This window comes from Trachurus trachurus (assembly GCF_905171665.1).
Source record: "Trachurus trachurus genome assembly, chromosome: 4".
Lineage (NCBI taxonomy): Eukaryota > Metazoa > Chordata > Actinopteri > Carangiformes > Carangidae > Trachurus > Trachurus trachurus.
Window position 1 is genome coordinate 1,192,622 of NC_139898.1, and position 15,066 is coordinate 1,207,687.

At 41.2% G+C, this 15,066-nt stretch overlaps 1 long non-coding RNA gene across 1 annotated transcript in view; it reads left to right on the top strand.

The window, feature by feature from the left end:
• LOC310985169 overlaps positions 1 to 13,671 on the top strand; it is a 349,718-nt gene extending 336,047 nt beyond the window's left edge. Inside the window, exons 2-3 of the long non-coding RNA XR_014595350.1 lie at positions 13,413 to 13,464; positions 13,602 to 13,671. This is a non-coding gene — a long non-coding RNA (uncharacterized lncRNA). The remainder of the gene's footprint in view (positions 1 to 13,412; positions 13,465 to 13,601) is intronic.
• The last annotated feature ends 1,395 nt before the right edge of the window (positions 13,672 to 15,066 follow it).

The window sequence follows — 15,066 nt, forward strand, 5'->3', positions numbered from 1 at the left end:
CCGGACATTGCTGCAAATCGCCTTTTTGTATTGGCCTGCTCCTCCACAGTGTAAGGGAACCGAATGTACTGATCATTCATCCTGATTATGCAATCCCAGACTGCAGGCATTATGGCGCTCAGTGACGGCTGTGATATCCCGGATCTATAACGAAGAGATGTTGCAGGATTAGATCATTCCCGGCAGGGGCTTCAGCCACAAGGGTGAACAAGTTAATGTTAATGTTATCATCCACACCTGTCGGCTAGTCCCCGCTGGTATGTCCCGGTTGCCAGGAAACCCAGTGTGGTTAATACCTGTGCCAAATCATGTGTCACTTCAGAATTTCAAAATGCAAACAGGTTTCATTATTCAACGTTACTAAGTATTCAACAACTATTAGGCTATGTGGTCCATGGACCTACCTGTGTTGGTACTGGTAGTGCGTGTGTGCGGCGGGTGCTCCTTTCCAATGCTGGACCCAGTTCAGCACATATAGCTCCAAGAGCACGGCTCTAGGGAGTCTAAATCGGCTGATCAGCCAGTCATCATCATGGGCCAGCAGATCGTGGTGGTCCCGGAACACCCGCTCCCTCCGCATGGCACGTGCGAGGACGTCCAAAACACCAAGAATAGCTGGATCCATGTTGTGCCATTACGCACAGGCGCACCGGCGCGGTATTTATATGCTTGCCGCACAGGTGTGCTTGATCATATTTAGCTACCTCACACAGGTGTGCTTTATCATATATTGATAGCAATTTCATCTGCAATTATTTGGTTTGATGGTGCGCTTTATATATTTACTGTACCGTTTTTAGCTTGTGTGTGGACAGACTGTGTGCTGTCTATATTGTTTGTCTATGTTTCTTTGTTTATGTCAATTAATGGACTTGGAGTCTGTAAAATAAAGCTATATATATATATATATATATATATATATTAACTTCGATTAAGTTACATGATCGTATTTAACTTTATATATATATATATATATATATATATATATATATATATATATATATATATATATATATATATAAAATCATAATATGAAAATCGCACATGACTGACTTATTTCGGAATGTTTCCTTAACGGCTTTGATTGTCTTTTAAATATTATCCGCGGGCACACTGCAGTTATCTGACTCAGCAACGGTGTCGCCAATTCCTCCTGTTCCTCAAAAAAGGCGTACGCCAGGGTCAAAATGGGTGTAAATGTCCGCACTTTTCCCCGTCAGGTTTTGGCTTGATAGATCCCAAATTTGGCGGAGAAAAGTGCGTACGCACAAAACGAGGGGAAAATGGCGTAAAAAAAGGTGTATCCACGATGATAAATGAGGCCCCTGGACTGATGGAGAACAGTCCACGTCAAGATGATGACTGTCCTGGACTAAAGATCTTGTAACAACAGTCCAGGATGAATGTGATGCTGTATCAGTCCTGGACTGATGGAGAACAGTCCACGTCAAGAGGATGACTGTCCTGGACTAAAGATATTGTAGCAACAGTCCAGGATGAATGTGATGCTGTATCAGTCCTGGATTAACAATGAGTGGAAAGTGAGACTGACTGTCCTGGACTGGTGATGAACAGTGGTCCTGGATAAATGTGATACTATTGCTGTTGGATGAACACTGACACCATAGACTCTGACGAAAGGTAAGTAACAACAGTCCAGGATGAATGTCATGCTGTATCAGTATGATTGAAACTTAATGAGAGGAGAGTGAGACTGTGATTGTCCTGGACTGATGAAGAAGAAGTCCACATCAAGATGATGACTGTCCTGGACTAAAGATCTTGTAACAACAGTCCAGGATGAATGTGATGCTGTATCAGTCCTGGACTGATGGAGAACAGTCCACGTCAAGATGATGACTGTCCTGGACTAAAGATATTGTAACAACAGTACAGGATGAATGTGATGCTGTATCAGTCCTGGATTAACAATGAGTGGAAAGTGAGACTGACTGTCCTGGACTGGTGATGAACAATGGTCCTGGATAAATGTGATACTATATTGCTCCTGGATTAAAATTTTGATAGCACAGATAAGCAAAATGTGTGGGGTTATCGGCCTGGCCTGGATTAGCCTGTTGCCATCATTCTCTGTCAAAATTGAGGTGAGTAGCCTAAGCTACAGTTAGCTATTGATGAATTACCTAGTAACAGCTAGGCTATTATTTACATTAGCCTGTTTCCCTGCTAACAGTTTACAAAGCTACGTACAACACATCCTGTTCAGAAATATTATGAACTAATTCTGAATATTTCCCAAGGCAATAACTGCACAGTTCACCCACTGTTCACTGTTCTGGCTAGTTTTAACAGTTAGGCTAACAATCGGCTAGTTGCTAGTTGTTAGCAAACTAGCTACCTTATCCAACACTGAAAACATCCACCTACCTGCTTATTAAGACTTTTTTTCTGGCAAATGTTTTAAAACCAAGCAAAAGTATTACTTAGGCTAACAATTGGCTAGTTGCTAGTTGTTAGCAAATTAGCTACCTTACTAAACACTGTGCGAAAACATAAGCCTACGTGCTCATCAAGCCTTTTTTTTTTTCTCACAAATGTTTTAAAAACAATCAAAAGTCTAGAATTTGGAAATGCTCTTACCTTTTTGGTGAAATGAAGGCAGGCTACAAAAAAGGAGGCAGGCTAACGCACGAAAGGGCGGTTTGAATTTGAATTTTTCACGTCGCACTGTCAATGACATCACAACGCACAAATGACCCCTGATTGGTTGGTTATAACAGTGCTCCTGGACGAACAACTTTGACATTGATCCTGGGCTGTTAATGACTTGGTGATATCAGATCGTGCCTCCCCGCGGTGACTGATGCTTATCACGGTGTGATTACGTGGGCCGGTCGGGGGAGGACTAGCCTGATGCATCAGCCGCTTACTTCATTACATTTCATATAGCGTCTGAACACGAGCCATAGGGATTCGTTTGCTTCCGGGAGGCGGTTGCTTACATTTGCTTCAACTAATCGCTGCTGCTTGGTGGTCACGTGTGCTATACACCGGTTAAGCTCATAGGTTAATCTTGAGCGCTTGAGTTCAACGTCATCGCCTTCACTTACCCGTCTGTTCGCTGATTGGTCCGTCCGCTCTGGCGGACGGAGCAAACCGAAACGCATTGCTAGTGTCCTGACTACATGTTTGAGGCAAATGAAATTTGCCGGAACCAGTAGGCGGCGCTAGCCTGGCTAGGGGAGGACGGGCTGTGGCAGCTAAACTGAAAACTGTCGGAGTAAAGTCAGGTTGTTGTCGGTTGATCCGGTGAATGATCAACTTTCAGAGTTGATCAGAATTTTCCTCTGGACCACATCCAGACTGATGTAAACATGCTGTAAGAAATGATCACTCCAAGATCAGCAGAGGAGTCTTGATAACAGCTCCGCTGCTGCGGCGGCTCCTTATTAGCGGCAGTTAATGAAAAAAAGAGGGTTTTTTTCTAGTTTTTAACACTGTAAAACTAGTTAACAGAAGGAGCAACACAGTAGAGGTCTCCTCTGTGTCTGTTCTAATCCAGTGCCTCCACAGTTTCATGTTTTACCGTCTCTGTCTGTAGCTATGTCCTTCACTTTCACTGTCTGTGGCTGTCAGCCAGCAGAGGCAACCAACACCGTGACGTCACGGACTGTCGAACGACAAGATGGCGGCGCACTAGCTAAAAAATGCAATTTTCAACTCGCATTTTCACCTAAATGCTTGTGTTTCATGTGTTAGTTTGTCTAAGTTTAAGCACACTGGAAATCCATTTAATGAATTATGTTAAATTGGCTGGCTGCTTCACCTCCACACTGGTCAGAAAGAAGGAAGGAAGAAATAAGGACGAAGGGAAAGAAGGAAGGGAGGGAAAAGGGAAGGAAAGAAAGATGGAGAGCAGATTTGTTCAATGGAGGAAGAAAAGGGAAGGAAGGAAAGATGAAGGGAAAGATGGAAGGAAGGAAGGACGAAGGGAAAGAAGGAAGGGAGGGAAAAACGAAGGAAAGAAAGATGGAGGGAGGGAACAGATTCGTTCAAGGGAGGAAGAAAAAGGAAGGAAGAAGGGAAAGAAAGGAGGAAAGAAGGATGGAAAGAAAGACGGAAGGAGGGAACAGATCAGGTCAAAGGGATCAAAGGAAAGGAAGAAAAGAAGGAAAGGAAAAAGGATTGTGGAAAGAAGGAAGGGAGAAGGGAAGGAAAGAAGGAAGGATGGGAATCACTGATATAATGTATTGAAAGAGATGTACCATGATATGAACCTTCTAGCCACTAGGTGTCCTGTTTCCTCAGCATCTGGACCTCATCAGAGTGAGGACAGGCAGGCACATGCAACTAAAGCTACCAGGAGCCCGACACAGGGGAGGGCCGTCACAAAGCATTTGTCTTTCTCTGTAGTTTTGTTAGTACAGTATTAGCACAATAAACTGTTACCAATGGTGGCATAAATTAATCATTTGGTTTATTTTGTTTTTGTATATAAAACAACTTCAGAGCTGAGTTGCCCCGTTGAGTGGTGAAAATGGTTTAGTCCACTCCTGCACTGAGAGGACTGGTTCACTCCTCTTTAGTGTCACATGATCAACACAGCATACACAATGTTTGAGGATATTTCCCCTCCACCAGTCAGGGTTAAAGTCCCCCCACACACAGCACTGTTTAACTGATACATTGATACGTAACAGCTCTTTTTATGTGAGTTTACAGACTCTTTAACATCTGCTCATAACAGTACAGGACTTGCAGAAGAAGGTGAGAGCAGCTCATATGACTGTAGGACTACAGTACTGTTGTTCTGACACTGCAGTTCTTACTACAAACACATACAACTTTGTTTAGTACTGTAGTTTAACATTCTACTTCGCCTCATGCTGTGGTGAAGTTGGGAATAGTGTCTTCTTCCTCCTGATAGGTGGTAGGTACAGTATAGTATACCTCTTTAACTCTGCTGTATTCTGAATGTCAGTAAAATTTGCAATGCTCCCAACGAGGAGATTTTAAAGTGAATTAGGAATCATTTATTTACAGAACTTTATTTTGCAGGTTATAGTCAGGCAGTAGAACTTAGATAAATGACCTACTTTTAAAACAGTGTGGTTTGGTGACCTCATGGGTGAGTTGCATGGATGAAATTATAAACTTCTGCTACAGTTTCTTCAATAAGTAACGCAATGACTACATGTACAACTATTTTGGTCATGGGTTTGAAACACTTCATAATATTGTTTACAGCTAGTTAGATATGTTTGTGAGTCACTACAGGGCCTTTAAGAAAACACAGCCTTGGACTAATGCACTGGGACTAAGGCCCCGTCCAGACGAATTCGTTTTTTTCGAATCCGGATAAATACTTTATCGGATCGGCCTCGCGTCCACACGGATCCGGCGTTTTCAGGGGGTGAAAACGGTATTTTTTGAAAACGGGTCCCAGAGTGGGAAAATTTGAAAACGCCACCCCAGCGTATCCGTCTGGACGGCCAATACGGATTTTTTCAGAAACGATGATGTCATGATGCCCCCCGCCGCTCTACCTGTAACCTGAGACACACACACACACACACACACACACCGCTGCAGCAGCTGCTGCACACTGACAGTCTGGACGTACCAACAACAACGGCCGACTAACGTCGCGTCGCTCAGACGCTGCGGCTGAATCACGTCTGTTTAATCATCACTGATCATCATATTTACTCTGACACGACTCCCTGTCAACATTTAATCCATGTTTGAGTTTGAATACAGCGGGGGACTTCTTCTTCTATTGAATTACAGCGGGGACTTCCCGTCTTCTTCAGCTGTCTTAAGTGTTTATGTGTGGCAGGCAGCGCTGCAGCGACACACACACTCCACACACACGCCTGCAGTATGTAGGTACTACAGCGTTTTGGGTCGTTTTCACTGGATCAGTGTGGACGCAGATATTTCTGAAAACGATGCCGTGTTTACGGAGATTTTTTTCAAAACGATTAAGAAAAAGATCGGATTCAGTGAAGCCGCGTTTTCGTGTGGATGGGGCCTAAGGCTACATAAATGACACTGATGCTGAAAACTTAAAGGGATAGTTCAACATTTTGGCAAATTGGCTCATTGCCATAATCCCTATAGTCATAGCAGTCGGTTCATTACCTTTATTTGTCGGTGCAAGCTATTTTTAGAACGGCGGAGCAGAGCGGCGAGCTGCACATTCACCACGCTATGTTGCCATTTGTATCAAATTTGATACATGAAAATACATGAGTTTTTCAGACCTCTACATCCTCACTGTGATTTTTTCCCCCCTGAAAAACCTAATGTATACAATCAGATACATGTAATGATCAGACAAACCACCAGGGTGCAGTTATTTATGCACCAGCAGGCCTTCACTGGGACATCCAATATGGCCGCTGTCAGTCAGTGACCCAAATGTGTTTTCTCACGGATATTATTGCCAATTTTGAAAAAGATTTCTTAAAGGGACAGTATGTGAGATTTACCCCCATCTAGCGGTGCGGTTGCATGTCGGCACGTATTCTTGCTGTTGCGTTTACGTAAACTCGGGCAGAAGTCAGAAAAACAACACACGCTGCATGTATCAGGATAAACAAGCCTCTATGTAAACAAACGGTCCGCCAGCACGAGGCAAAACAATACAGGCGTGACAATATGTTGTCATGGTGATGTCGTATTGTTTACCTGACCCACGTTTTACCGGCTTTTTCTCGTCGAGTAAAATAACATCCAGTTGGTTTGCCGACGGCGTCGCTCACGGCGTCATTCAGGTGTCTGACTGCACCTGAAGGCAACACCAGTGCCTCCGTCCTTCCTCACACTAGCTACACGGTGGTGACAGTTTTAACAGGCGCTGTCTGGAAAACTTTCTCCCCGAGCCGAGAAGCTCCGGCGGCCCGAGTTTGAGGTTACTTACAGCCACGGTGACACTGAACGTAAAACATGGCGATTCAACATGGCAGAGAAGGTTCGGTGAACCCCCCCCTGTATGTTTGTAACGACTTGTAACATCTCATTCTAAGGTACGAGAAAGCGCTCGTTTGTATGCGGGCGCGATTCCACTTCAGTGAAATACGTATTTATGAAAGCGATATTTGATTTTTGTCAATAAAAAGCCAATAAAGTCCCATACTGTCCCTTTAAGAAAAACTTTTTTTTTTTTTTTTTTTACTGAAACTTCAATAGGAATAGTTACTGCATTGATGCAAAGTAAAACTACTTAATATTTCATAACTTATTTTATAGTGGGACCGTGTTGAAAATGTGTGTATCAAAATAGATACAGCAGGTATGTAAGGTCATTTTCCATGCAAATCTCCTATTAAAAAAATACAAATAAATACATTTTGGACTTATTTTTTTATTTTACATTTTTTGTCAGAAGGTCCAATAAAGGGTCTAGTTTCAAAATTTTAGAATTTTCTGACAAATATTTCATGCTTCAGGCTTTACATTTGCATTGGGAATTCTGGAGGAGATATTGCTGTGGAGATCAGCAGAGAAGGTGAGATGCAAAGAATTGAAAAGCTTTTCCTCCAATGCTTCTTGACTACAGTGACTTGGAGTTGGGACAGACAATGTGCTTTGAAGAACTTTATTACTTTTTATAGATCACAAATTATTTTCATCACAGGACATAAGCTCCATATTCTTTTCTCTGACAGACATTCCTCAGCACACGGAGGATGTCCACCAGTGGTCTCCCTCTGGACATGACAGCTATCACCAGGGTCAACAGCATCCTCATCATGCTTCTACCCAGAGCTCTGGTCAACTGGGCAGCAGAGAGAGCACAGACTGTATGGACTGCAGCCCAGACACAGGTCACACAGGTTCTGTCAGTTCCTTTTGGCCTCGTGACTCTGGGTTTCCTGACATGCATTTTCAAACATCTTTGTACTTCAGTATTTGTTTGCTAATACAAAAAAGGGGAAATGTTCAGTGTGAAATTGGAAAAAATAATTTGTTCATCATCTCAGGCTCTCGTGGACTTTTGGACCGAGAGGCCTCTGATCAATGATGATCTTCCTGGTCGAATCCTTCAGGGGGCGCTTGTCATGAAGCCCAACCTGAACAGGTTTGCGGATTCAGGAGTTGTATTTGAAGATGGTACAGTGGAGGAGAACATGGACGCTGTGGTCTTCTGTACAGGTTATAATGGGACCTTCCCATTCCTGCCTGCAGCTCTGTCTGACGGGCCCGGGGGAGAGTTAACATTGTACAAGTAAATATACTGATGAGTAATTAATATACTATGCCTTTCCCATTTATTTTTATACATTACTGATGTAGAAAAAACATTATTAAATGTTTAGTAAAACTTAAAGGTACATTGTGTAAGAATTACTCCCATCTAGTGGTGCGGTCGTAGATCGCAGGCAACTCAGTCGTATTTTTCATGCTGCATTCACGTGAAATCGGGCTTAAGGCAGATGGACAACAGCCGCTGCACGTAACGGCATAAACAAGTCTCTATGTAAACAAGTGGTCCGTCAGCACGAGGCAAAACAATACACGTGACAATATGTTGTCATGGTGATGTCGTATTGTTGACCTGACCCACGTTTTACCGGCTTTCTCTGGACTCTGTGACTAAAATGACATCTGGTTTGTTACCGACGGCCGTTTTTCCGACTGCACCTGCATTCACGTGCAGTCCTCACAGTCCTCACTGCGTTACCACGGTGACTTTTCACAGACGCCGCCTCGACCTGAGCCGACAGCTCCGGTGTCTCCGCTGAGTTTCCGTGGTTTCCTACCGTCACGCTGCCACTGAAGGTAAAAACATGGCGACACCACATGGCAGCAGCACCGAGCTTACCCGCTCCATGGAGATATGAATGATATGAACGGCTCATTCAGAGCTGAAAGGAACACTTCACTTTGTTGATGGGGGGGATTACTGGTTAATGAAAAACAGACTTTTGAACCAAATAATCGATTTTCGTGAATAGATAACAGAAGAAGTTACACAATGTACCTTTAAAGTAGAACTATCGCAAATTCCAATTCTTTGTTCGGCCACTAGATGCGGTCAGTTGCGTTGTGCGTTGCGTTGCATAGTGTGCTGTTCAGGAGGCACAGCTAAGCTCCACAGGCACTACACCATTGGCTATATTGTATGTACATACTGTATATAGCTCCCCTGGACCTATTCATTGCACATTTCATTTAGTTTTATTGCTATTACTGCTGTAGCCTTATTTGAGCTAATGCTACTTTAATTAAAAAAGTATGATTTCCAAATTTTCTGAACTATATTGTTATGTAAAATCTGAAAAGTTAGATTGCAGTTTTTCCTCAGTGGATGTGAGGGTCTAAGGACAGAGGATGTTGTTATGATGCCATGTGAAGCCCTTTGAGACAAACTGTTTGTAAAAACAGGCTATACAGATCAAATTGCCTTGCCTTAGATTATAGATTATAAATTATATTATATTTCTGTTCACTCATGAGTGGGGATTTTAATCAAACTATCATTTCACAAATTGTCATATTAGAAGACAGTTTCCTCCTTCTCTACAACTAAAGGACCGATCATACCCATAGTAGAACTGCAGGCACGGTGGGCTGTGAAGGTCTTTACGGGTAAACACTTTACACAGCTTTAACACACACACACACACACACACACACACACACACAAATAGATGACCCTGGTGAAAAATTAATGTACTAAGTGTATTAAAATTTAGCATACTTTTGTGTACTTCAAGCCGCACTAATCATCATTATATTTCAAGTGTGTTTAAGATTAGTTAACTTGAAGAGTGCTAAATTGGAACAACTAATTTTGTGTTAAGTATATTTAAATTGTAATTAAGTTGTAGAAAAGCTCAACTTAAAGTGTATTTAGTGTACTTTTGTGTACTAAAGTGGAACAACTTAAAGTATATTTAGTGCACTTTAAGTACATGACATTTCATGTACTAATATATGCCTAATTAGTTAAATTAAAGTGTACTTTGTTTGTATTATAAGTACATTAAAAATTAGATGTTAGTGTATTAAAATATATACTTAATTATACTTTTGGTATACTACTTTCTACCTTCATGCAAATGTGTTACAAGTATACTAAAGGCTGAAAGACTTGTGGGACTACTTCCAGGTAAAAAAACATACTTTAATGTATTTAAACCACATCCAAATTATAATAATACATGCAAATAATACAGAAACTTGTACTATCTCTAAATGTATAAACATTTACATATGGCTTTTAAACATTTTCAAAGGAAAACTTTAATAACACATTTTCAAATATTGCTTCTTTCGTACATAGGAAATAGAAAATAGAAATAGGTTTATTTCAGGCAGCAGACCTAAACATTACAAATAAACCTTTAAGGACAATTCCAGGTGAATTCAACTTGGGGGTGTATGTTCCTATCATTTTGGGTCTAAAAGAAGGAATGTGAAGATTTTCAGTTTAATCGCTCCTGTTTTGCGGTAGCTTGGTCTGTCCCCGCATCGCTACGGCAGCAATGAATGGGAGTGGATGCAAGTTCCGCTGGTTAGCCTGTTTACATCCCTCAAAGCCGCATTTTTTTCCACAGACAGCGTCAGATGGCGACTCAAACATGTACCGAGAAGTTTATTTACTTCAAGCAAGCCGACATGCTTGTAAAACTAGATCTAATTCAAAGTCTTGTGCGAGACCCTGCTGCCGTGCTCGGTGCATTCAGGTGCAGTAGGAGCTACCTTTTGTGTCATAAACACAGGAATATCGACTCTTTACTTGCTTGAAGTGTACATTTTTTTCAACAGACAGCGTCAGGTGGCGACTCAAACATGCGCCGATACGTGTTTTTTACTTGAAGCAAGTCAAGAGTCGATATTCCTGTGTTTATGACACAAACGGTAGCTTTCTGACTACCCCTGAATGCACCGAGCACGGCAGCAGGGTCTCGCGTGAGACTTTGAATTTAGATCTAGTTTTACAAGCATGTCGGCTTGCTTGAAGTAAAGAAACTTCTCAGTGCATGTTTGAGTAACCATCTGACGCTGTCTGTGGAAAAAAATTGCGGCTTTGAGGGATGTAAACAGCCTAACCAGCGGAACTTGCATCCACTCCCATTCATTGCTGCCGTAGCGATGCGGGGACAGACGCAGCTACCGCAAAACAGGAGACGTTAAACTGAAAATCTTCACATTCCTTCTTTTAGACTTAAAATGATAAGAACATACACCCTCAAGTTGAATTTGCCTGGAATTGTCCTTTAAAGAAGGATAAGCAAAACACATGTACAGACACAGTGTAACACAATTCTTACCCAGGTAAGTAGGAACAAAAAAAAAAAAAAAAATTGCAGCTATGTTTGAAAGTTCAAGTCACCTCTTTTTTCAGTCACTCCCAGTATGAAATGTTCAGTCCACTGAGGAAGTGAAGAGGATCTATCCTACCGCATGGTTGAATGTGTTGGATATGTGTGTGTGTGTGTGTGTGTGTAATGAAGTGATGAAAGGATCCAGGTTCTTGATTCTTTGCGGGCACCATATCTCTAGTTGTCCTCCAGGCTGTGGTTCGCCATCAAACGTCTCGATCCAGGCTCCAACATCCGGGTAGGTCCAAGGTTCAAAGGATCCAACAGGAAAACCTGACCTATGATGAGTAATGTCAGAACATTCTCTTAATTCTCTCAACTCTCAATCATGAAATACAATATATAAATCATGTTAAATCCACTCAATTCACAGAGAATATTTCTAACTGAATAAACATTGTAATATGACACCACACCCAATAATATCATAGCAACATTCTCAAAATATCAGAGATTAAGTTATTAAAATAACTTCTCCACATCAATAATATAAAAATAACGTCTTCACATAGTAATAAGCATGCAAATATAACATTAATACCAGTAAGAAGACGTACAGTGTGCACCTTCTGCCATGTCTTAGCATAAAATAGTGACTCGGCGTGCTAAAAACGCAGATACTGTGCTAAATCATCAGATTTTACAGTTCAGTGTGCAACAAATTCTCAAAACGTCTCATATTGCACCTTCAAAATGAAGCTAGTGCTAGCTTTAACGCTAGTGATTCACACGAGTGGGTAAGGTCTCTGGTATTAGCACTGATTAGCACTGGCGGTTAGCATTTAGCATGGAAAAAACGATTTCTCACCGATGCGTTTTCTTCTTGGTGGAGATGTCGGGTCCCTCTAGCTTCACTCTCACAGGTCCAGGGCGTCACCGGAGTTATCCCGTAGTTTTTAATCACTTTTATCAACTTTTACTAGTGTCTCCTCTTCACAAGCTAAGTGTCGTGCTCGATGCGGGGCTGCTCTGCTCGCTCTCCTGACAACGGCTCCGGAGGAAGTGAACCTTGTTCTGAGCAGGTCAAGGGGCGGGAGCTTCTTCCCGATTGGCTGACAGCTCATCTCCAGCCAATCTCTTTCAAAATAAACGTATAAAAAAATATTTTATCACTGTTCAATTTCTTTTTATAGGTAAGTATCTGTTTTTAATTATTAACATAACTTAGTATTTATTAATTAACTTTTTAAATATGAATTCAGCTGTTTTAATATGCAATCAACTAATTTTTAATACAGACTTTTAACCTTGGTTACAACAGACATTATAACATTAAAACAATGTGCTTAAAGGGATATTTCAACATTTTGGCAGATTTGCCCGTTAATCCCTAGTCTTAGGGATAGGGTTCGTTACTTTTACTGTAATTGACGGTAACCTACAAGCTGTTTTTAGATCGGCGGGGCAGAGACATGAGCTGCTCAGCTACCGCTACGGAGACTATCAAACACACAATCCAACAACTCTACAACGCTCTTGTGGATGATTGTGTTAATTAAGTGTATTGTTTCATGTGATTTCATGCGTGTAAGGTTGTAGCCTATCTTTTTTTTTTTTTGCCAAACACACAGCACAAAATTTAATAAACGGGTTTAGGTGCATAGGCTAATACCACTTTCCAAAATGTCCTGAAGTAGGCTACAAGCATAAATAACTTCACTTTATAATTAAACTCAAATGTAACTTAAAATACACTCAAACTTAATATTACAGTGTTGATATTAAAATGTATACTTTCAAAATATGTTATCATTGTATTTTACAATGACAATTTTAGCATACATTTTAAAATATATCAAAAGTATGTGTGAAAACAAATTTCAAATAAGTACACTTTAGAAATTACACATAAATTTCACTTTAAGTATATTTTAGTTTAATATATTTCTATAAAGTGTAATATAGTATAATTATTTTCAAGTGTGTTAAAAGTGTTAGCGTGAAAGTGTGATGTTAGTGTAATTTTTATATATTTATATAAAGTACAATTTGTATAATTACATTTTCAATATACTATTCAAAATACGAATATACTTGAAATACAATAAAGTACACTTTTTTTTCACCAGGGGAGACGTGTCATTCTGTGCTGTTTATCTTCAAGGTTCCATCTAGGAAGGAACATGCTGGAAATCACGGAGTCTGAGAGAAGGAAAAACATGAAAAGGTAGAAATCAAATCATCCTCCTACACTGCAGACCCAGACACATCATTAACGTCTCTCCTGTGGAAAGCTGATGCTCTCAAAACTCAAAACGTGTTTCGTTGACAACAATGAGCGAAACCTTCTCTTCATCTCCTCAGCTATCCCAGTCCAACACAGGCTGCTCTTCAGGTAGATTACATCCCATACCTAGATTTCATGGTCAAGCAGGTCAGTTCACTTCAGCTTTGAATAACACTGTGCTACCATATTTATGTGCAAAAGACACAATCATGTTGAATTTCCAATTACGCTGCTTTCACTGTATTCTGCTAGTACTTCCAATATGACGTCCAGCAGACTTAGAATTTTGCTCACTGCTCCAGATCTGGAACTCCAGCGCATGTCCACGGACCGCTGAAGTTCCAGGCACGGGCGGTCAGGATGGAGCTCCTTCTGCACCTCAACGAACCGAGCGTGTCTGCTGCTGCCTGTCATGAAACTATGTATATTGTTCACTGTATCAAAAAATGTGCTGACATGTCCGGACACCTTTGATGCTGCACATAGCACCAAATTCAGTCTGTGAGATTTACAGTGGACATACACAGCCTGAGGAAACGTTTGTTTTAAAATAACATGCACACCTCCCTTGTTTCCTGACATAACGGAGGCCCCGTCGAAACTGAAGCCAACACACAGAGATGGGTCAAGTTGTTTCTCTGCAATAGCAACTGCGCTCATGTCATTTGTGTCCACAAATCCAATTGCCTGTTCTTTTATTTTTCCTCCGTTAATGTATCTCACACAAACATCTACAAGTTCACGTTTTGACTCATCCTTGTATTCGTCTGCCATGAGGGCGTAACAGGTGCCCGGTTCATGTATTTCTGCTTTGATCTTGCGCAACAACAAAGAAGCAGCTGACTCGAGCAGCTGATTTTGAACATCGGGGCTCATCAAAGTTCCGTTTCTGGGCAGCTCAAGGAAGTTCCTCTATTAAGCGCATCCGCATCCTCCCTGTGACCTCTTAGGGGGTCAGTACAAAGCAGTACAATATCCAAAACGACTTTTAGATGGTCTCGATTCCTCTCAATGAACAAATGAAGAGTTCATTTGCAAAAGCAGATAACTCCGTTTTAAAAAAATTCTAGAATCTTCATTTTTTATTTTTTATTTACGTAAGGTGATATCAGTCAAACCAAAGTTGAGTGACTTTGAGATGTAACAAAACAAGACATATAATACATACATAATACATAACACTATGCAAAGAATAATTACAAAGCCTCAGCTCTTTTTTTTTTCAAAATGGCACTTATCTGCTTTTGCAAATGAACTCTTCAAATAGTCCATGGCATCACGGTTCATTTGATTTAGCACATTTCCCCGGCCTGAACTTTGATTAGTCCAGTAGCTTTGAAATTTCTCAAGTGAAAGGGAGTGAGGCTTGCTCCTCTGGTGCTTCTCGCATGCCCGACGCAGATGTTTCCAGTCTACAAACCCTTCTCTGACAAATGGGCCGTCAGCTCCGCCGGCAAAATGTCTGCACATTTTACAGGAAATCGCGTCAATCGCTAACCGTATTGCAGGCAGAGTCTGTAAAACTCTGGGCTCGGATGTTGG